This window comes from Passer domesticus, chromosome 10 (genome assembly GCF_036417665.1).
Source record: "Passer domesticus isolate bPasDom1 chromosome 10, bPasDom1.hap1, whole genome shotgun sequence".
NCBI classification, from domain to species: Eukaryota; Metazoa; Chordata; class Aves; order Passeriformes; family Passeridae; genus Passer; species Passer domesticus.
Genome location: NC_087483.1, coordinates 22,452,885 through 22,477,024, shown reverse-complemented (window position 1 = coordinate 22,477,024; position 24,140 = coordinate 22,452,885). Strand labels below are relative to the sequence as shown.

Below are 24,140 nucleotides of genomic sequence, written 5' to 3'. Positions count from 1 at the left end.
CAAAGAACCAAAAATAAAGTAGGTTTAGCATGTTTTCCCTTAGAAGCTAATTTCAAGTGAAATTAGTCACCTGTAACACAAACCTAATATTCTTTAAGCAGAGTAATTTTCAGTTGAAGAAGATGCACCTGCCTACATCTTCAACATAAGCAAAATCAAGTACAAAAAACATTAAAAAAAACGTTGTAGCAAACCTTGACTTCTGAAGAAAGAATTTTTTTAGACATCTTTTGTGGCTTTGTTTTGTGCTACAGCCCCTTAAGTTTTGTCTTCATAAAGCCCTAACTAGTTGTAATCACTTGCAGTCTAATTGTGGACATTTATCTGCTTTTCTTATGCATAGAACATAGCTATTAAAGCTGAATGGTGATGGTGTGAAGTATAGGTTAAATTGGGTGAAATTAAAGCAAATTACTCTGGGATGTGGAACTCTGAAAATAGAAACCGCCAATGATTTGCAACCCTCTTGATGATCAGCTTCACAGAACCCTAAATGACAAGAAAACTTACATATTTTAAAGTTAACTAGATTTTTTTAAAATAATATGTATAAATTTATTTCAAATGCAAGCAGTCACTCTGGCAATAATTATTTTGTCTTACCTGCATCGTAAAAATATAAGAAAAGGTTTTCATCTCCATTTAAAACACTTGCTTTTATTCTCAAGTTTAGCTGATTTTTAGCAAGAAAAACCAGTTCAGAATATTAGGTGCAGCATTAACGACTTTGAACACAGCATTACAGTTTATGTGTACCATATGGCTATACAGACACAGGATGGTAAAAGCAGCTGCTCTGGGCTTTCTTGACTGGTGTAGTGTTAGGACTTAATTCATTACTTACCTATATAAAAGACAAGCAGCTACATTTACCCTGCTGAGCCCTAATATCACACCAGTCAGGAGAGAGCAAACCGCTCCCCAAAAGTCTGAAACAGCAGCTGAATGGCAGCCCTTTCAATACCAAATCTATTGGGAGTATTTGACAAAAAAGGGCACGTCTATTTCTGCACCAGCAGACACACAATGAGAGCGTGGAGAAGCAATACAGGATTCTAAATGACTGTAGTATCAACTTCTTAAGCATACAAAGAATTTACATTTGCATAAAAGTACCCGTAAAGCGAGTACTGAACAAGGTCAGAGATAAAAATTAAAATCTCCCTGGGAAACACTGAGGCAAAGCAATTCACTTCAGGACATGAGAGTTGGCAGAAGAAACCACAATCCAGTTCCTGGTGGAGGCAGTTTTGTCAAAGAAAAGTTGTTACCAAGACAGTCACTCCAATGAGCTTCGCTGTAAAATCCTGCTCCAGAGCTCCTACTCTTGAGTGTGTCTGACAAATATTTGTGATTTATTTCAGATGTAAAACATGTTTATTTGCCACTGCTCTTTCATCCTGGCACCACTGGGCTGTAGTCATCACTCAGCCACAGGCAAAACCTTCTACCTGCTGAGATTTGCCATCAAGTTGGTCATACTGAGTAAAGAACATTATTTGACAGCTGAAGTAATAAACCTTTAAGCTCTTTGTCTCTGTGTGCCAAGGCCTTGCTCTGACTGCCCTTGATTATGTATTTTAAATACTATCACTGCACTTCCCACCAAACAGCAGGGACACAATTGGGCCATGCTCCTTAATTTCCTTTCTTGCAGTGCGTTACCTGGTAATTCACAAAGATTCACTCTCAGAAGACACCCTGGGAAGGGCAGCACACAATGTAAAACTTTTTGAGATGGCTAGCATGTCACATAAATTGTTTAAAATTCCCTAGGAAAAAATAGTCTCTTTATTCAGATTTTTGCAAATCACAACTGTGTTAACTGGAAGAAGGGACATATTAGGAACTTAGCCTGGTCAAAAATCTAAATACCTGAAGAATGCATCTGCTTGCTCCAGAGACAAGTGCTCTTGTCACCCTGAGCTCAGCCTTGTGCTATTTTATATTATTTTCTGCTCTAATGACTGAAAACCTTCCTTTGTGAGTTTAAAACACTAGAAGAGAAGCAAACAGGAACAAGGGGGAGTCTCTACAGAACCCCCTCCTTGGTGAGCGTTCTGCAGCAGCACTGCCTGCACAAGCATACAGCACACAGCAAAGTCTGGCCACAAACACCACTAGATAACTTGTAACATGTCTCTGTGTACCACACATTCAGATTCTCCTATTCAAAAGTAGTAGACTAGAATTCATGTATTTGCAGTGTGATGAAATCTACACTGTACAAAAATATGGTTCCTAAGCAGAAACCATTTGGAAAGTAGAAATATGCCCATATGTATAACTGTACATTCATACTGCTTCCAGAAACACCCTATCTCTGTGCTGCGTTTTGCCCCTTTTATCTGAAGGTCAGTCATCCTGGGCTTCTCTTTAGGAATACTCAGTGTCAACCTCTATGGTGCCAGTTATATCTGGAATCTCTGAGGGTCCCCATAACAAAATATAACTGCTAGCAGTAACTATGTTTTTAAGACAATATATCTACAGAGATCATTAATAGCAACTAGCAGCCATTAGCAGAAACACACAGGGCAGTTTACCTAGCCTTAAATGACCAGACATATAGGAAACATCTGAATTATTCATGGACTATTTATCTGAGTCACAGATTGATTATGTCGAAGATGCAGTAATATAAAAAACCCACTTGAGCTCTGAAGTTTTTATGGGGTCTGGAATGCCACTACCTAGCGGTTACCATGACTGTACTCCTACTGAAACACTCTGAATTCCAAATGTTAAAACAAAGTCTAAGCCACTAAACTCTGCTGAGCCCACTCTGATTGCTGTGCAGAGACAGCTCAGCTCCCTGTTTCACATTCTTCACAACCTGAAAGGTCTTTCCAAAATAATGAACAGAGAATGAGCAGTTCAGTTCAGCACAGAATGCAAAACTACAATCCTCCTGAAACCCACAGCAAAGAGTACAAAATTGTTTCAATACAGCAACTTCTCTTCAAAAGCATTTAAAGCAATAACTTAAGATATATAAATACCAAGGAAAAAAAAAACTCAGAAGTTTTCAGCACAAGAAATTAGTTATCCAAGAATATTCCAAATATTCCAAAAGTTAAAATGATGTTTTTGCTATGAAAGAACAACAGCCCTATAAAGCTGTCAAAACTCCTTGCAGTGCCTTACAAAAACGCTATAAAAATGGATTATAGAATTTGACTGGTGAGGGAAAAGAAAGCTATGTTTACAGAGAAGTCATTGTTTACCAGAAGAACAAGACATTATTTGGAAGAAGAGTACTCACAAGGAGTTTTAAACTCAGTCTATCACATGTTAACAAAGAACCTTATTTTCCATTATCTCAATGCTGCTCCTTTGAGGATCTGTTTTGTTGCACAAGGGAGGTGTGGAGGAGTAAACATACTTAAGGGAAGACCAGCTGATGTATAACAAAAATGAGAGTTGGTAAAGATTTAGATCAGCAAATATTGTTTTATCAGTGCCATTAAGTATGCATATGTCCTATATAAGTTTATAATGAAGTGCAGTGTTGCTAAGTGAATAAAATAACTTTAAAAACAAAAGCAACATGTCTCAGTAAATTTACCTTAAAAAATGTGCCTTATCATAAAGCCTTCCCTCTGGACATTCTGACCCACATTCATAGTGTAAAACAGATTTAATGCAAAAGAAGCAATACTATTAATCCAGATTTATCCTTTGCAAATCAATACCAATTTTAGAAGAGTGCTGCCTATGGGTTTCTGGTAATAAAAATTAATAACAATCATTTTAAAATATATCATTAGCTTTAGCTGCATCATTAGGTTAAGAGCTTATTATTTTTCACATGTTTACTTCTGTATAAATTAAGAGATGTCACAGTTCTTAGGACCTCACATCACTGTATAGGCTTGCAATTACAAGAAATATCAAGTGATCTTTTTAGATCAGAATCTGAAATACTAAAAACACAAGGTAATATGTAATTTGCATCTTATCAGAGATGCTAAACTTGATAAAGAGGGTGTGCAACATTTCCTGTTCAATGTTCAAATCTTCATGTAACAGCTGGCCACACAAGACCTGATACTAGTATTTTATTTTGGATGTTAAGTCTCTTCCTTTACAGTTATAAAAAAAAAAATCCCAACAAAAAATTAATAAATTGCTTGCTATAGATTGGCTGGCCCATCACATGGGAAGGAAAGAACTAATTTTGTACATTATTTCAGTAAAGTAATCCCTAGCCCTCAAGACATTTACTTTTTTCCCTAGCAACATTTTACTTAAATGGCAACTACACTATGGAACATATCAATTGTGTTCTGTAACTATCTGGCACCACCTAGTAGCCACTGGCATCTTCTTTACTAGAAACTATTAAGAGACTGTGTTAAGAAATTGTGATAAGAAAGGGTGATACTGAGTATGCAAGGAATAATAACTCAGACTTCTTGAACATCACATGGTCAAGAAAATGTTTTATGTTGAATTAGGTAGGCAGGTATCCTCACTACCTGTGTACTGTGCAAGTGACTTCTGGCTTCCTTGAAAAAGTACATTAAATACTTGTGTGTATGTTGGAGTTTTCAAGCAATCCAAGAATCTGCCGGCAAATTTTAGCAGCAGTTGACAAAATGTGTTGCTTTATGCATGTATGCAAAAAACCGGCCTGTTATTGCCTTTTCCTATCCTCAAAGCACACAAATAAATTAGAACCTGAGAAAGAAAACACAGGCTTTGATTAACCTGAATCCTGGATATACAGGGTGTTTTTTCCATGACTGCCAGAGCAGAGTGCCTTGTAGGCCCTAATACATGGGAGGAGGGATGGAACAGGAGTAATAAGAATATATCAAGGCTACTTCATTATGTTCCCAAGGTGTGACTGGGTAGAAATCTTTATTTCCAATGGTATTACTCCTTTAGCCTGCGAGCAAATACAAATATGCAGCCCCGCTGTTCTGCTCCTTGCAAAATAAATATATGATATTTTTGCAGCATCTAACCACAGCCTTTTAAGCAGAAACAGTTGTTCTTCTTTTACTTTAGATGTCAAATCCATCACAGAAAAGAATTTTGTTTCTAAAAGACCTCCTCAATGAAGCAGTTCGTCTCCCTGCCATTTAGCTCACTATATTTTTACAAGCACCAGGCTGAGCAAACTATGATTGAGAGAAGCCATCTTATGCACATTGCTGTTGTCCCACATCATTCAGAACAAACCTTTTTAGATCGTTAACTACCACAGGAGTGCTGATTACACAGGCACCAGCAATTTCCTAACCAATGACCACCTGAACAATGATGTGTTCAGCTTCTCAGACCCTGAAGCCTTTCAGAGGTGAATCATTTCACAGTTTGGAACTAGATCTCCATAGCAACTTCCCTTTGAGGGTTTTAGAATCACCATCCCGTAATTCTATGATCATCAAGCTCAACCATTCCCAATGGTTCTTTTCACAGCAGATGGAAAAGGAAGCCTTGAAATTTTACAGTCTATTTCAAGCAATTCATCTGGCAGCCTATTAGAATTCAAAATATTTCGACCTTCAATCACAAAGCATGTTATCTGAAGCTGTGGTGATCTCAAGTCAAGACAAGCAGACGTTTTAGTCTAATCATCCATGATGAGAAGAGACTGACAAAAACTCTTAATTCAACCACCATCAAAATGCTTATTTTAACTGCATGAAAGTCTTTCAACAGGCAATGAAAACACACCATGTACCATTTTATCACAACCTTCCATTCAAGGGAAATACGAATTCTGAATATTGGCATGGATCTTTGCACTCCCTGACTGCTTTTGAACAAATATCTCCTCCTTGGAAGTCAGTATAAATCCAAATCTACCACATTATTTTTTTTCAACAGCTGTCAAGGAAAATGATAGAAGCAAACTGCAATTAAACTTCTTGTGATTTGAGTACAATAATGCTGCAAATGAGTTACTTATTGATAGACCCAGTTCGTTATAGGCATCTTCTAAGAAATATAAATCACTTACTACTCAGAAAATAAATACCCATTAAATTATGAAAACACAGCATTGGCTAAAATCTTGACGCAAAGCTCAGTTTCATGATAATCATAATGAGAGGGATGTTTAAATTTGGGGATTTTTTTCCTTTTTCTGTTCCCAATTCCTAGCTCAATTCCCTCTGTTTGGCATTAAAGAAACATTTCACTTCTCCTGAATGTTTCAGTCAACTGAAATAATCCCATCGGGGCACAAGAGTTTTAAATTTAAAAATATTTTCACCTAAAACCCCAGGCTGATTTACTCATATTTATCAACATTATACACAAGCTGAATTCAAATGTTTTAAAATCTCACCTATGCACTGCTATACACTACTACGTTATTAATATCGTTATCTGGCAACTAAAGAATTCAGAAGACTTCAAACTTTTCATATGTCAAAATGCCACTAACAGATTTTTACAAAATGAGCAGTAAGTTTACTCAGAAAAAAAAAAATCCGAAGAATCACCACTTAGTGACTTGGCAGTGAGATGCTGGTATTTAACAACTGCAGTAAAATGCATGAAACTTAAAAGGAACAAGAGACGGCCCCCACCTGCACTGAGGCCCCAGTATCCATGAAGAATAGTGAAATAAGGGAAACTAACATATATGTCATATTTTGAAACATTTGTAGAGGAAGGAACACTTAATTGTTTTACTTCTTTGAATAAAAAAATGCATATTCAGTCCCTAAGTAGTTACTTAACAGAGAGTGGCCACAATTGAGACCCTCTCCACAACACTTAAAATGCCACATTTTATTAGCCTTCAGAGAAAAGAACAACCCCCTCCCCCTTCACTGACCTTATTCTCCTAGGTATCGGCACTCCTGAGCCATACTCTTACACCACTTCAAAGAAAAACTCTTTAAAAATTAGGAACTTATAAAAATAACCCATAAAACTAAAAGGTCTTGAATATATGATTTACTGAGTAGTAGGTTACTGAGAGTTAAAATATTGGTGAAGTAATTTTGAAAAATTACTGTAAAAGAAATTATGAGGAAAATCTTTGGGGGAATAAACTGGCACAATAGAGGATTTATGTTCATGTATTTTTCACTGTTTGCAAAGCAGCCCAAGATCAGAGCTACACAGCTGCTTACATGTACTACTTGAAGATCTGAGGGGAAGTATCTGAACATTACCACAAAATTTAACTAAGGATCAAGCTAGAATTTAAGATAGAGTAAAGCAAATAAAAATGTTATGCATCAACTAAAAATGTAAACTGTTTATTTCTATGTACAAACGACTGAAATAAACACAGACCTTTTTCTAGCAATCTGAGAAAGAACACCATGGGAAAAAACCTTGAGTATGTTAAGTACCATCTCCTGCAAAGACCAGAGATTACAGCAATTACATATGAACGATATTAAAATTCTTAGTGGTTTTCAATGCTAGATCGGTTACTACTGCAAATATCTTTTTAAAGGGACAGAGCAGTTACAGGATACGTTTGACAATACTCATAATTTTTACTCAAGAAAATTTCCAACTTCTTTATTTCAATGTGGAAGGCAATCAAATATCTTTGTTATCAGATGTTTTAAGTTATCTATAATGCTTAGCTTACTTCTTTTTGTCTGTTCACCAAACATAATATACCCACCATGTACAACCCTTCATTGAGCATTTGGTCCAGCTGAAATTGAAAATAAAACTGTCCATGACCATCAAGTTAACTGAATATCTTACTAATTAAAAAGTACAACTGTCACTGCAACAAAACCTGCATGTGTAGACAAAACTATATACATGTAATTTTGCAGTGTAGCTATTGCTAAATGAAATTTAAACAGGAGCATTTTTTAAAAATTCTTTAGTAACAGTAAATTAGAAGTACCCTGAATCGTACAGTTAGACTGTCAGCAAAGGATAACTATTAGTAACACAAATGCAAATCGTCCCAGAGTTACATTTTTACAATTTATTCTATGATTATACATGTTTTAAAGTATTTTCATGGTATTTTACTAGATATTTCTCATAAATATTAATTTCAAAATCTAGCAGGCAATTCTTACAGTTGTCTTCATATGTCTCTAAGAATGAGAGCTGCACTTCCAGCTTTTCCTCTTCCCAATATTCCCACCACTATATCTGAAAAACCTCATCTTAAGCACACTAGTTATATATTAGCTCACCGTTTAACAATCTAGAATAACCTTAAGTTTATTTCATAACATATAATCAAGCAACATACAGTAATTAAAGCACACTGAAAACAGCAGTTACTAGCTAATTAACATTACAGAAACACTTTTCTTAATGCTAGAAAAAGACAAAGATTATATAAAATACTGTAGCATGAGGAAGAGTTTGTTACGAACCTTTTGGTTTAAAACACTGAAAACTTCAGCTTGGGAATGTGAAGTTAAACTACTTTTAATTCATGAATTAAAAATGTCAGAGCAGGTTCTGCATGATTAGGTAAGCCATTTAGGGACTACCCTTGCACCACATGGCTCATGTAGGGCAAGGACCATTCACATAATCTGCTGTGTCCCAAAGGACAGCTCACCACCCACAAACATGGCCAACCTCTACATTATCCTCATGCATGCTGAGTTGAAGAAATAATACAGTCTCACTATTTTCATGGCCAATGGAAGTATTTTGGCATCACCACAGCACCTGAACTGCAGCTAGGGACAAGCAGCAAAGGCTACCTCAGGCTGTGACAATGACAGGCAGCCTGGGCTGGAGTTTGGGGATGGCTGCCAGACAGCCTCTGTGCTCTCCTGAACACTCTGGCTTGCAATGCCAGTACAGCAGTAAACTTTGCTAGATAGTTATTTTCTGCTTTGTTATTAAATTACCACTTCAAAGCAATGACAGCATTTTACCTCTACATGCTACTTTTAAACCCACCTTCTACTTCTTACATCATATCTTATATCTGTCTGTATTAAATGTAATACCTAAAAATGCTTACAAGGTAAAAGCTGAGTGCACAATCAGCTTTAGCAAGCAGCCTCTGTGGAGAGCAACACTTCAGTATGAAAATACACTCTTATATTTTTCCCATTATTTAACAGCTTCCATATATTCTTATCTGTTCTGATATATTTTTATCACTCCACAGAATTTTTCAATGTCAAGAATTATTTTGTGTCACCTGCCATGTTTCCTAAGCTTTCCAAACACAGTGCATATGCAGGTGTATTACCTTTCTGCAGAGTTTCATAATGACTAGATGGGCAAACACAAGGATTACAGCTAAAAAGCAGTAGCTGGTCAGTAGTAAACAAAAATCAGGCCTTCCATAAAGTTTGGCACACAACCACAGCTAATTTTGTGCTCACATCCAGGCACAGGGCAGTGCAGAGGCAAAAACATGGCCAACACAGAGGGCAGACTGCCTTTCTCAGCAGTATTGCCTTGGTTTCCTAGGCACTATAAGCTGGCAATTCTATGCACAGCCTTGCAGGGTTTCTTTAGATTTTGAAATCCAACAGATGTGCTTATACAAAGGTACACCCAAATTCTCTACATCTGAATATCAGTATGTACATTTGTATCACACAGCAAAGAAAGCCTGTATCAAGCAGGCCACCTCAAATTGCTTTTTAGCATGAGGAAACATGTATCTTAAAACATTTCCTCTCTGATAAAAAAAAAGTATTTTTTAGTTCAAACATTCCAAAAAGAAAAATAAATACTAATGTTACTATCCTTCACTTGACCCCTGCCTTTTTAAACATCACTGCTAGAATAACTTCTTCAATAGGCTGTGATACAAATTGTCAAACTCACGGGCAGTGAGACACTTTCAGAAAACACTGAAATAAACAATGCTGACTGCTAATTCCAGAACAAAACATAATTTATTCAAGGTTTGGTTTGACCCTAGTCTTATTTTCCTGATAAAATTAACCTAAAAATCATTCTTAAGACAGAATGAAGATTCGCTCCATCTCAAAACACTCAAAGAAACTCTTCAAAAGAAAAGGATCATACTGGCTATCATGCTTTGGCAATTTTTGAAGTCTGAAGCAAGCTGTCATCCATCAGATGCCCTTACATCTATAAAAAAACTTTCATCCAATTATTATAGGAAGGTTCCTTGCAATTTTTCCCCAAAAGCTATCATGTAGCACTTGTCTTGGACCACATCTATCCTGAAGAGGCTGTCATTATTATAAAAAAAAAACAACAAATAAACAAAAAAAAAAAAAACCAACAAAAAAACACCACAGAATTATTTTAGGGTTCCTAAAACTAGTAAGACTCTCAGAAGATGCTGAGCCACAATACTTAAACTTCTTCAGAATACATGAAAGATGACAAAACTCCCCAAATTCCAAAGGATGTGCAAAAGGCACACGCAATATTCCAACACCAACATCAATGCCTCTAACACTACTGCTGTAGATGCCCCCCAGGCCAGCCAGCCAAGCCCCACCATCCCTTCACACAGTTTCACCCAAGTTACAGCCTGCCCAGCCTTTGCCCACAGGACAGAGCTGACAGGAGCAAGCCAGAGGCCAGAACTGTTCTAGCAGACTTCATGCCCCTGCCAGCTCGAGGAGGAGAATCTGACAGAAAAGAAAATTCCTTAAGATTACATCCTATTTTAAAGTAACTTTATGATTTCAAATGAGTTTGTTATAAAAAGACAGTTCACTGTTTAATTTTTCTTTTTGTAACAACCTTGATACAGAATACTGTATGTACTTTTTACGTAATGTAATGTTCTAACCTAAATTAGATCAGGGATTAAAATAAAAACTCAACTATATCACATAATACACAATGAAAGTGTTACTATTTCTTTTTGATATAGCAGGAAAACCTTACTTCAGATATTTTGAAAATAAGCTTAAACTTCAAAAAGTTTAGAAGAAATACACAACAAATCAACAAGAGACTTTTCTCAAAAAAAAGTTTGAAGAAAGCAGAGCTGTTGTAATGCTATGAAAACAGGATGCATTTTGTTTTTCAGTTAGCCAACATTAACGAAATGCTTATTTTTCAAACAGTTCTTGTCTATGAAAGTTTTCTAAATTTTATGACATGCTACTTCAGAAGAAGGAAACTTCCAAAAAGCTTATTATAAAGCTGTTAAGTTCCTATTCTGACATTTATTTAATAGTATATATGCATATAAAATATTTTCCTTTAAATAAATTGATAGGCAGTATAGCTAAGAAAAAACATGTTAAGTGAACAAAAGATGGATTACCCCTGACTAGACTTTCCATTTTGGTGAAAAATCAGAACTCTGATCACAAGCAAATTTCTCTGTGGTTTGCTGATTACTAACATTAGAAATGTTCTCCGAATCATTTAAATCATGTGTTTCTTTACAATCTGCTTTCAGTTACTTGTTTTCAATTTTCAATACAACATTGCTGATAATATTACAATATCCCTTCCTCCTAGGAGAGGCCGTTATACCCTGTCTGCATTCCACAGGAACAGAGCCTTGCTCTCGGTGCAGCTCCATCTGCCCTTCTCCCCCCCAGCCAGCCCAAAGCCCAGCTTACCCATCTACTCACTCCATCAAGACATCAAAACTGATGGCATATGATACTGATTTATCAATTCAAACTGCACCAAAAATTCAAACTGCATTTAGATACAAGGAGTATTTTCCCTTACCAAAGATTTCCAAAAGGTTCTTTCTTCTTAAAAATCCTGACTATTTCAGCCTAGTTTTGTGGAAGTATTTCTATGCAGTGCTTGCATAATGCAGAATTAATGCACTTTCATATAATTACAGATGCTATGAAACAACGTCACTTGTTCACCAAGGCAAAGTTCAAAACAGAAAAAAAAAAGTAACTTCATAGTGATTTTATGGCTGAGATTTGAAGTTGCTTTGTACTAACTTATCAAATTTCAGCAAATTTAAGGTTTCAACTTAGAACAATTCTCCTATAGATGCAGTGGTCCCAGAGATATCTTGCCAGTCAAAAAGCCTTCAGTTCTCTGAGACCGTGAACAAATTATTGTTTCTCATATTTTCACTGCTCTAATACAATAAATTAACAACATTCCAGTAAATAGCACCACTGGTGTACAAAATCCTGTTAAACAACATCACCCTGCTGTTACACAGCAAGAAAACAAAAGTGGAAAGGGAAAAAAAAACTCAAATCAGCAAACATCCAGAGGCATTCTGGAAAAAAAAAAATCCACAAACAGAAAGAGATGAGAGAAAAGCTTAACTTGCTGGTTTTAGCTGACAAAAGCAGCATTTCTCTCCAGCAGGGAGGGAATTTGAATGTTGCTTATGGGAACCAGATGAAGGGACTCCTCCTATGACCACAGCACACAAGCTGGAAACGCTGGGGTTCTGCTCCAAGCTGTCCATGCAGTGGCAGCTCAGGGCACCTTCCAGACAGGCAGTGCCTGCCAGCCCTGCCTCCCAGCATCACTTCCTGGGAATGCCGGGTCCCCTCTCCCAAATCCGGCCCCAGGGGTTCACAGCACAAGGACAGCCAATAGCAAGGAAGCTGCCCAGCCTGCCCCCAGAGGAAAGAAGAGCCTGTAGCCATCAGCTCATCCCCCTGCTCAGGGAATCCACACACATCCACGGGGTACCACTGTGGGAAGCACACTGGACACATCCACGCACCACTCGGATACACCGCTCTCCTGGACTCCACTGGTTCCCTTAAGTCACTGAGCAGCAAGCTGCACCTTTCCACCTACAGCAAGACTAGGAAAAACTGCAAAATTCTTGCCCAAAATGGTGGCTGGTTAGGAGAATCACGATTATGATGTAAATTACCTTTAGAAGTGTTTAGTTCATCACATAATTCAACAACAATACTCAAACGAGGTAGTCAAAATACCTTAGCATGGCAACATTACACTAACCATATAGGAGGAAAATGAAAATTTAATAACAACTAACACTTTTTTTAAAATAGGGGGCTTCATTAAAAGCAAATTATCAAATAATTTGGAATGGTTTTACCTTCTTTTAGTAACTGAAACCCTGCTGAGGTTAAGTGAGCAAGACAACTGAAGAGCTGAGTAGCCAATTGAGCTGGCAGTACCTTTGCTCTGCTAGGCCTATTCACACTGCAGTTCCCAGCTCCAACAATGGCTACAGCAAGTCAACAATGAAACTGCAACACTTCTCCCTAAGGAAAAAATATATATGCAACTACCCCCCTCTCAATTATTTACTTAAAAGTGCAACTGTATCCATTAATACTCAAAATCACTCACAGTGAATCCATACAGAGAGAGGGAAAATTAAATTTAAACAAGTCTTGTTATTTTATTTTGGTGTGGGACAAATCAACTAGAAGTAAACAATCTACATCCTCACAAGAAGAATGCAAATTTGTAAATGATCAATTAACTCATATGCTAAATGTATATTAACTCATATGCTAAATGCACAGTCACCTTAACATGAGTCTGCAAAAGTAAACAATACACAAGAGAGCAAGATGTTTATTTTTGTTTTCTATAAATATATGCTGATTAGTTAAGGTTCAGACCAAGCCATATTTATTCACACTGAGCAGAACTTGACTGCAATTCATGGAACTTGAATCACATAGTATGACTAAATAGAAGAACTACACCCTTGGAAAAAATACAGAAACACTTTAAAAGGTCACTTTTGTTCTCTCTCCCTACTTGCTTACATACACATTTTAGGAAAAATGACAACAGGAAAAGATATGAAAGGATGAGAGCATGAATTAATAATTAGCCAGTTAACAGCTTGGAATTATGCTGGAATAATAAAATGGAAGTATCTTAATAAAGTGAATGTTGTTAATGGCTTATCAGTTTAAAAATAATAATATTCTTATCAAAGCCACTGTATGGGAATGGGATTAAATGACAGCTGTATTTTTTAATACTGTTTTGCTTGGTTTTTAGCTTGCATTTACATTTTTTCATATCCCATCCCCACAGGATTATTGTTGGAAAAGTGCTGTAGTCGTTATCTGACTGTAAGCTACTTTTCACTTTATTTCTATCTAAACCTGTAACTTGGATTATTTCTCAGAAGACCAAGTTACTAGACCAGTGAGCAAGAACAGTGAAGTTGAATTTATATGCTCCTGTCTCAGGGCTTCAGGCCCAAGGAGGAGGAGTGACTGCTGAAGGGAACCTTTAATGCTCCAGGACCAGTATGCAGCCATAGAGATTTTATCACAGATTCAGTAGACCCACTAAGTCCTGCACACAAATATGGAATTACACAGTAGTCATATTCCTTCCAAAACCAAAGCAACTGAATTTAAAAAATCAGCAATAAAGTAGCTTAGTTAGAGCCTCATTTCTTCAAATGGGAACTATGCCTCACCTGACTTAGGTATATAGAAATTCTGAAGAGATGTTATGCCTTTCTTAAGGTTATGGGGCCTACTGCATATTCAGACAACATACAAAACACTACTAACTTCACCCTCTTGATTGAATTGTCCACAAAAACCACATTTTATTCAATACAATGTCATTTGAGAAGGGGACAGCAGATTTTTCACAAATTTCTACAGCACTGAATATCTGATTTAATAGAAGGAGAACAACTTTAAGAAATCATGGCCAAGTCACATGCAAATTCTTCCCATTCAGTGTGAAATGGGAAGACACGTAAATAAAAAAAAATACAGCAATAACAGAGGAACAGAACATCACAGATGAGATATTTCCAACAGAGAAAGCTATTCAGTAGGTATCTGCACAGTCATTAGTATAGTAGGGTCAGAAACAGAAAAACGTGGTTTGCTTGTGGGTTTTATTTTAAACTGTGCAAACAAAAACTATTCTGTTCATATCAAAACGTGCTCATATGGAACAAAACATCTCCTGCAGTCCAGATCACTACACCGCAAGGCTTGTTTCTCTGTTCCAATATCATCATGTGCCATTAATTTGCTAGTTGAAAAAAAAAAAAACCCTGAGCCTAACATGTATTTTTATCTACTTGTTAAAAAAAGTACAAGAAAAGCTCTCCATAATGGTGAAGGGAGGAGGAATGGAGGGGGTGGGAGACAAGAACAGGACACAAAAAACCACCTTTTCCAAAGATTGTTCTAGGCAAAAGGGACATGTCATGTTAAACAGTAGTCAATAGCTGTATACAACCAGTAAACAAATTCAGCTCTATGAAAAAAGAACTACATCACCATTTAGTGGTTGCAATTTAGATTATTCTAGCGTGTAATACTTTAATTGTATAAAACAAAGCTGATGTCACAAACACAAAAGAACTTCTTGCAAAGCAAGCACCACAAGTAATTTTTATGCTGCCACTGATGGCTGACAAGTGATGAGCACTTTGTTCGAATTCATATACTTACGCATCTAAGGCAACAGGTGGCTTATAAAAAGAAAACACTAAGAGCTTTTTAACTCTTCATTATCAAGAATTTTTATAATAAGTTTTATCATAATGACTAAACAATCTCTACAAGTTAAAGCTCAACATACTAACTACAAAGATGAACCATGGCTCAGGGAAAAGGATCCATTATTTTGCTAAAAACAGTAACTGAGGTAAGGTTCTGCATCCCACTGACTTGAGCTCTGCCTACACTTAAAACGTTTTGTAATTGCACAAAGCACTCAATATTTAAACAGTAGCTTAAGATATATAAATTAAAAACACTAAGACAAAAAAAATTGTATTTTCCTGCTGTCTTTTATATATCTCTCTCAAACAACAGCTGAATGTTGTGGTACCCTTGAAAGGAAATGTCTGGAAGTGTATTTTCAAGTCTTAAAACCAACTGAAAGCGATGCATTTCAGTTGTTGCTTAATGTAGTTTTGGGCCAAGAGTGGCATTACAGAAAAAACGTGGTTTTTTCCTAAATACTGCAGAGTCCAATGAACAGTTTTGTTTTTTTACGCACAGAGAGTTATTTAAAAAAAAACATTAAAGCAGCTATGCTGCACAGAATGTTGGAACATACTTCATTTACATTTGCATTTAAGTGCAAAGAACTTCAAAGAAAAATAAAAGACACCATAAACACAGAGAATTCAGATTAAAAAAAGAGAACTAAAATAAAATAACCTAGAGCAGTATTCGCTGATTTTGTTACATTTTTTAAAAACCGGAAGGTAAGTTGAGAAGACAAAAACCCAGTAAGAATACCAAAACAATTATATTCTGCCTTGTAATTAAGCTATGAAATAATCATCTGCTTATGATTAAAACATTTTAGTGTTTGCTGGTTTGGATAGATTAAACTCACATAAACTCTTTCTTCTACGTGGCAGTTTCATCATACTATCCCTAACAATTTAAAAATATGACATCAATATTTCTTATCTTGTACACTACACACACACACACAATTTCTATGGTGATTTTCATGGGATTAATTTTTCTGGTTTTAACACTGTATAGAAACCAACCCAGAGTCTAAAACTGCCCAACTTTTGGATTCCCTCTGCTTCTTTACATATTTTGTCTGAAAGCAAGCAATCCCTCTCAGGTAGCACAAGTTCCTGTACTTCTACATTTCCCCCCATCTGTAACTCTTTCACACACTCGACTTCCCATTCCTGCTGCTATTTAGCTTTGAGATAATAATTCTTCTCACATCAAATTACCAAAGCTTGGGTGCATAAAAATATTCAGTAAAGTGTCAAGGAACTGTTACCTCAGTAACAGCTATCTAGGCTAGTACTGAAATGCAAACCTATGCTCAAACGTATTTTAAAAGTTTAAAGGCAGAGAGAAGGAAGAAGGGATGTTGTTTGATTTTGTAAAGAGAGTCTTTTAAACTAACTTTAAAGAAAACAAATTAATCATGTATTACTTGAATACGCAGAAATTTAATTACATACCTAATGAGAAACACTGAGGTTCTGAAGAATCTTCTTGCTATTTTATCAACAACAGATGATGTTTCACTTTAACTGTAAAATCTAAAATAAGTACTGAAAGTAGCATTTCAGAGGTATTTCGCAAAAACAAATAAATGTTTGGCTTGGTATTTTGTTAATTGTCTCCAGGCACAGAGGCTCCAAGGTGTTGCTTGAGACTAAAGACCTCCCTGGCATCAAACCTAAAAACAACAGTTCCCAAAGCAGCTCTTGCAACTACTGTTGATAAACATCCAGCATTTAAATCCAGCCCATTGCTAATTCTGTTCTCCACAGAAGATACCAGAATAAAAATTCATCTTGAAATACACTAAAAAATAGTTGGGAGAAACTGTGTGAAGCAAATACAAGAGTGACAAATTCCAAATCGAGCAAAAATCAGGCCATAAGTATTTTTGCTGAGATGCCATTGATAACTAATACATAACTCATTGTAAACCCAAGTAGAAAAGCAAAACTTCATCTTCACCCAAAGTGAAGCTGGACTTCATCAGAACAGAAGAGAAAGTCTGGAAAGCATATTGAAAACATACTATCTTTGTTGAAGGCTCCCCAAAAGAAGCCAGCAGATTTCCACAACAATACTTCAGCATTACAACAGCACAAAGGCACATCTGCAACCAAACCCTGCATCTCAATTACATCTCAGCATAAATAATAGTCATAAGAAAGTCAGATTTCTTCAGATTCCAGTGGGCAACATGCAAGGTTTGAAAGAAAACATCCCTAAGTCTTGTAAATTTAGAAGAAAATGGGGGGAAAAAAATTATGTAACTGGCATATTTCCTATGGCTGCCTTTTTACAAACATTTTTCATCCTACCAATCTCAGCTCCCTCAGCTAGAACAGCATGACTATTTGCTGTATTACATATTTAATCTGATTTGAGAAATGACCTATTTTTAAAATAACTCGGCAAGAAGAATATGGTTATTTTAAAGACCCAAACTCCCTTTTACTACATGGTTTCACAAGCAGTTCCAAGAGCACAGAACCAAGAGGCAGCTAATCTATGAGAAAAGGTGTCGGAGTATGGAGCCGCTTCAGCTCGGAGAAGACCTTCCCATCCAGTGTGCAAGTCTGGCACAATGTATGACTTGGAAAGGTACAAACACCTATTTTTCTGTAAGTAGCATTTTGGCTACTGTAGAAACCAGGCAGCTCCCATTAACAGCAATTCTGAAAGGAAACTGAACCAGAGCATTTTCTGTCAGTTTATTAAAGAGTCTCATAAACTCTCACAGGCAAAGACAAAGGAACTCTAAACTGACAATCCAAGGATCTCAGAAATTTGCTTGACACAGAACAAAAAGGGGGTATATATATTAATTATATCTTACAACAGCATATCTTAACTAACCCAGAAGCTTTGTTTAGTTTGTCTAGGATAATTAACTTAGAGCCAGAATAAGAAACCCGAAGCCAGGTTCCTCCTGGTCTTCATTTGCAGTAGTTAGTCCACTGTTCAGTACACAGCAATCAGATATGTAAACTGCTCCTTGTCTATTTTAATACTGAAGGAAATTATCACCTCAGCTCATTGGCTATTGACTCACTTGCAGATTCAACTCCAAAGCAACAAGGGACAGCGATAGAGAGCCCCTGAGCAAACTCCTACTGCCCATGCCCTCAGCTGTGCTAGGAAGCACAGCCATCTACAACTCAACTGAGAAACAGAAGTGCTTCAAGGAACCTCCCCAATTAATTTAAAGTTTTCCTTAAAACTCTGCATTAAAATAAAAATCAAAACAACAACACTTTATCAAAAGCATTTTTTAAAAAACCCAACGCTTTCACAAAAGCAACTTTCTGAAAGGGATGCTACAATATTCTCAGTTTACAGATTACTCACCTTTCTGACACAATCATGAAGCTAACTGAAGTGAAAACAACCACTTATCTTTTTGCAAAGAACTGTTACTTTACATTTTCTGAGGTAGCCTTCCTCTGACCAAAGGAAAACAGGCAAACATTTAATAATAGAAAACAAAAACACTAGAAACATTAGGAAAAAAAAAATCCATCTGCAGTACTTTTCCCTTCAAGCTTTCAAGGAAGTCCATGAAACAGCAAAAAAAAAAAAATTCATGAATTATTAAACTATCACTGTTTTTAAGAAGTCAGGATACTCTACACCATCAGCAAAGACACCCACTCAAACAGGTACACGTGTATTTCACAAACAGTCACCTGAACACCCCAACTCTATCACACATTGACAATTTCTTCGAAGTATTACAGAAGAAAAACTCATCTGCATTGCCTAAATAGCAATTACACACTGCCAAATCAACACACAAAACTGTAATAAAAGTAGTCGTAGGTCAAATAATAGCAATGAGTCAGTAAAGACAGTCTGCCTGGTCTTTATTCTCAGGGGAGGGAGGGTTTACTGGTCAAGTACTTTATGACTCACAGTACAGTATATTAGAAATTTTCTATGTATTCTTTAGAATTGAGAGATTGCCCTTGTAGCTCAGTAGGTAGCTCTCCTGTTTCTGGCCTGCGAGGTCATAGATTTAAGTCCCTGCTGAGGAAACTTAACAAGTTCCATCTATAAATAGAATGGCATTAGATGCTGCTACTCTAGTAAGGGTGGTGGACTTTAGACAGGAAATTTTATGTTTTCATCTGTTCTGATAAAAAAAAGAAACTGGACATAAAGAGGCATAGGATATTATGCTAAAGATGAATGACAAAGTGGGTTCCAAAATCCACTGTCACTTCAATCAGCGTGATACTAACAAATCTAGCATTATCAAGCTATGATAAAGGCTACACAAGAATGCAAGAACAGTAATTTTCCTTCTCAATGAGAATAAGTAATTAAATAAAATTACATACTTTACAATATTTGAGACTGCAACCTCCTAGGTACAATACAATAAAAATTCAATTTGTTACATCAAGAGGCAACCTCAACATAAAACAAATTTTGGACTGTTTGATTAATAACAATGTTTCAACATGCATAGCTCTATCTGAAGAAGTAAAGTATATCCTTGAGAGATATTTAATTATCATGGATTAATATGATACATATAAATCTTTGCTCATAATATACATATATTTGTGGAGGCTTGTTCAGCTCTCAGAACAACTACTTGTGAGAAATTTCTAAATGAAACCTATTTTAACACTTACCTGAGTTTATTTGTGCTTTAAAGTGTAACCACCTGGCCTTAGAGGAACACAGATTAAAGCTCAGGTATCACTTTAATTTAGTCTGGCAATAAATTTACTGTTCAATAAAGACAAAGGCTAACTCACTACAGTGATGATAATTTTCCAGCACCTGTTCCACGATCTGCACCAACATGCTCAGGAAAACAAACTCACTCCTCTGCTGGAGACAAAGCTGCAAACAGAATACTGTGAACAGCTCTGAGGTACAAACCCACAAATTTTGCTCATGTACACACACCAAAATAAAAGAAACACCAGCAATGTACAGGAGATTAGGGTGATTTTATAAGGCGATTTCCTGCATCTCAAACACACTAACATTATGTTCAAGGATGACAACAGATCTTGCAATGTTCTTCTGCAATTTTTCAGCATAACAGGTTACTGGCCTTCTTGGCTAAGTGAAAAATCTGATTAGTTCAAAGTTTTCCACAGCCAGCCAAACTAAGCCAGTTGATCCTGCACTGGCACTGATCTATCAAACAGGATGCTGGTGTACAAAATGTCTCCCTCTCTCCTGCCAGTGTAGATTTCAAAGTTGTAGTAATTGAAACTTCATGAGAGAAGATTGACAAGAATCCCACCCTGGTCCTTTAACTCCACTATCAACATTTTGGACAATAACGTACTAGTCTCCAAAGCACACACAGAGCTCTTTTCTGCTCTTCAGATCCTTCTACAAACAACCGCTTTTTAAGCCTTTATCCCAAGTCTCTTTCCATGTTCTTGCACTGAAATTTTGAAACTGCAAATACAAATTATTTCAATTTTAGGGATGATCCCACTAAAAGGAGTAGAAGAATGCCATTTTCATAACTCTGTGATTAGAAAAATCACCTATGTGAAGTCTTTTCTCAAAAATGAAACACTGTACAATATTTGACCGAAAAAATCTCCAAAAAATCTACAAAGAAAAAACCCAAAAGCACTAGATTAATACACAGACAACTGCCAGTTTAATTTGAAAGCTTTCACCATTTCTGTATTTAATATGGAGAAGTTACTGAAAGCCAACTGAAAGTTGAGCTGAACTATGAGCCATTGCAAATATTTTATTAAACTTTAATTCAGTTGCTCTAACAATAAATAAGGAGATAAAATTTCAATAGGAACTATCATCTACTCACTAGCATATATCAATACGTCTTAATAGTGTAACACTAACAAGTTTGATATGTACAGACTATTTTTAAACTCTGGTAGCTTAGCAGTGAACTATTTGTATTTGTAAACAGGCAACGCTTTTTTAACAGGTGTCAATTGCACTTAGTAATATAAAACAAAACCAAACCATCTTCAAAAATTTGAACCAAAATATGTCAAAGACAATACCACTTTTTCTAAGACAGATATATTAACATCATTTCAAGGTGAATTTTGACACATTATTCAGATATTAGAAGTGACAGAGTCAAGCTACAGCTGCATAATCTGAGCCACTGTGACTCCCAAAGCACAGAACACACATGCTGAAAGGATGAGATGTAAGTCATACTTTGTTCACTGAAATGTTTGTGCAGTGGAGTGTGGCCAAGTGATATCCTCACTGCCTCCTCTCAGTAGCAGTCAGATTCCAGGAGCAGCAATCAGCAGGTGTGGTTTCTTCTTAGAGAACATGGGGGGAAAATACATCATGCCTCAAGCATATAAAAGCTACAGATGATTAGCATCTTCATATAGAAAATACACACATTTTTACTGGAAGTCAAAAAAAAAACAATGAAAAAAAGAGGATGTATCTTATTCAGTTAAATAACTTTATCATCACTTTGATTTTTGTGGGCAAATCAAAACACTGGCAGTATTACTAAAAGTTACCATTAACCTTCATGATGGTAAAAAAATAGTTAAGTCAACTTAATTTTAAATGCTGAGCAAAAATCAGCAAAAACATTGTCAAACTCAGTTTTGATTCGTGCTTTTTCCAAGAAAGAATAAACTACACTCAACTGACATGATTCATAGCTATCAAAGCTTTAAGTAATGACAAATAGCTTTAGAAGTTACCTAAAACCCTGAAGGAGGCAGAACCAGGGGGTGGACTAAACATTTCCAGTTTTAACAAACATCAAACTGGAGTCAAAGCAATTAAAGCTTTCTAGGAACCCACGGGCATTGGTCACACCAGTCACTTCCGAGACCGCAGGGGATGTTTACCGAGCTTCACAGCTCTTTCACTCCTACCACAAAGAACAAGATTTCACGGATTATCAGCCACCAAACTCCCCATCCTGCTAAAAGGCAGCTGGAGCTCCTCTGCTGCGAAGTCGGAGCACTTCCAGAAGCACTTCCAGCCCTCGGTGCCTGCAGTGCCCCAGCACCGAGTGACGGCAGGCAGCTCGCAGGATCCGCTCAGGACTGGCACACAGGGGATGGCACAGCTGAGCTCCCAGGCTCTTCCGCAAAACCCAGCGCTGCCTGCCCTACTTCAAACACTGGGCATCCAACTCTAATGGTTTTTTTTAATTAATTGAAAAGGAGCATTTGATAGCGAAGTTCTTTTACAGACAAGCTTCCTCCCATTTTCTGTACCTTTGAAGAGAAAGACTGGATTTCATTAAAGAAAATAAAAATAAGAGAAAAATGTGGAACATATTTTCTAGAAAACTAGGACTGCAGAATATCAGTGGGAAGAGAAATTCAAAAACATGAAGAGCTCTGGCTATTTAACACCCAATACGTTCAAAAACTTGACAGAGAGCAGTGACTAAATACTGATATCTACCATTTTCCTCAGTGGAGCATTGTTTAAGCGTAATTTGTAAATTTACACTTGTAACAAAATTGCCATTTATAGTTCACCATACAAAGAAAGTAATTTTCTACAAGTACTTGTGACTGATCTGCCATAAAAGTTGAAAGGTGGCTAAAGCCATTAAACTGGGGAAGAAACACTATGATAACCTTTAAACAGCCTGCCTTCTGTCACCACACAAAACACTGCTGCTTCAGTCAAAACTGCAGAACACCTGAAACATGGAGAACAGAACTGTCAGAAATGCTCCAAATTAAACCATGAAACTTGGAAGATGTACAAAGCTATACCTTAAAGCATGTGCCAGGTTACTGTGGGACTGCAAGCATCACTATCCAGGACAGACAACCATTTCAAAATTAACTCCCACATTCACTCAGCCAGTAAGTAAGCAAGCAAGTATATCTGAGGTTTTCAGAACTGGGTGTGACCAAAAGTAAATTATGCCCCTAGCCCTACGAAACTGGGATAACATCTGAAATTTTTCCTTTTAAGTGTATGGAGACCAACTGGTTTAGCATAAGTATCAGCATTTTCAGTTTGTAAATTTTTACAGAAAAAAAGTATCTACAGAAAGTATCAAAACCCAAGAATGGATTGCTCTATTCTGCAGGGGAAAACTTAATTCCTTTTTTGCTGAGCTACAAGAATCTACTCCATAGTGTCACTAATCATGTATAAAAAACCAGTGGTGCTCAAAACAAACTTACCTCTCCTTTTACCTGTCCTGTTACCCTACCATGTGTGGTTGCCTTGTGTGGCCTGTTTCTTTGCATATATACGATATACCTTAGATGCATAAGCAATGTTTTTATTGATTTAATCAAAACTATATATATATCAGGAAAAGTAACAGTCTAACAAGGATATGGAAATTGGAAGACTGAAAATTCGCAGCCATTTCAAGATGTGGGTATTGTCTATTTTTAAATTAAGTAAAGAAAGTAAAGAATTAGCCAGGTGGAAACAGAATTTCTCCTCAGCTTTATGGCATGTAAGAGCTCACGTGCGCAACTTGTGGTGGATGAACTGACAGGCAACAGCCTTCTCCAAAAAACATCTCGGAACACAAAGACTTAACAACAGTGTATTGTGTCATGGCAGCTAAACAAATAACAAATATATCTTCTGTCCTAAAGAAAACTCAGTTTAACACATCCTCAATAAATAAAGAAAACAGGATCAAACCCTTCAGCCTAGAACTATAAAATACCTTTGCTGAGCTACCCAAAGTTGGTGTCACCACACTCAACTCCATTCCTATGAAGCCACTTTCTTACCTATTGTTACCTTAACTAATAAAACTTGGTTAATTTTCAAACTGCTTTCTGCAAAATTACCAACTGAACCAAGCTAAGTCAAAGCCTAACAAGCCTTTCT

At 36.6% G+C, this 24,140-nt stretch overlaps 1 protein-coding gene across 3 annotated transcripts in view; it reads right to left on the bottom strand.

Annotated features, from left to right (window-relative positions):
- OLA1 (Obg like ATPase 1) overlaps window positions 1-24,140 on the bottom strand; it is a 104,362-nt gene that overhangs the window by 56,436 nt on the left and 23,786 nt on the right. The window lies entirely within an intron of this gene.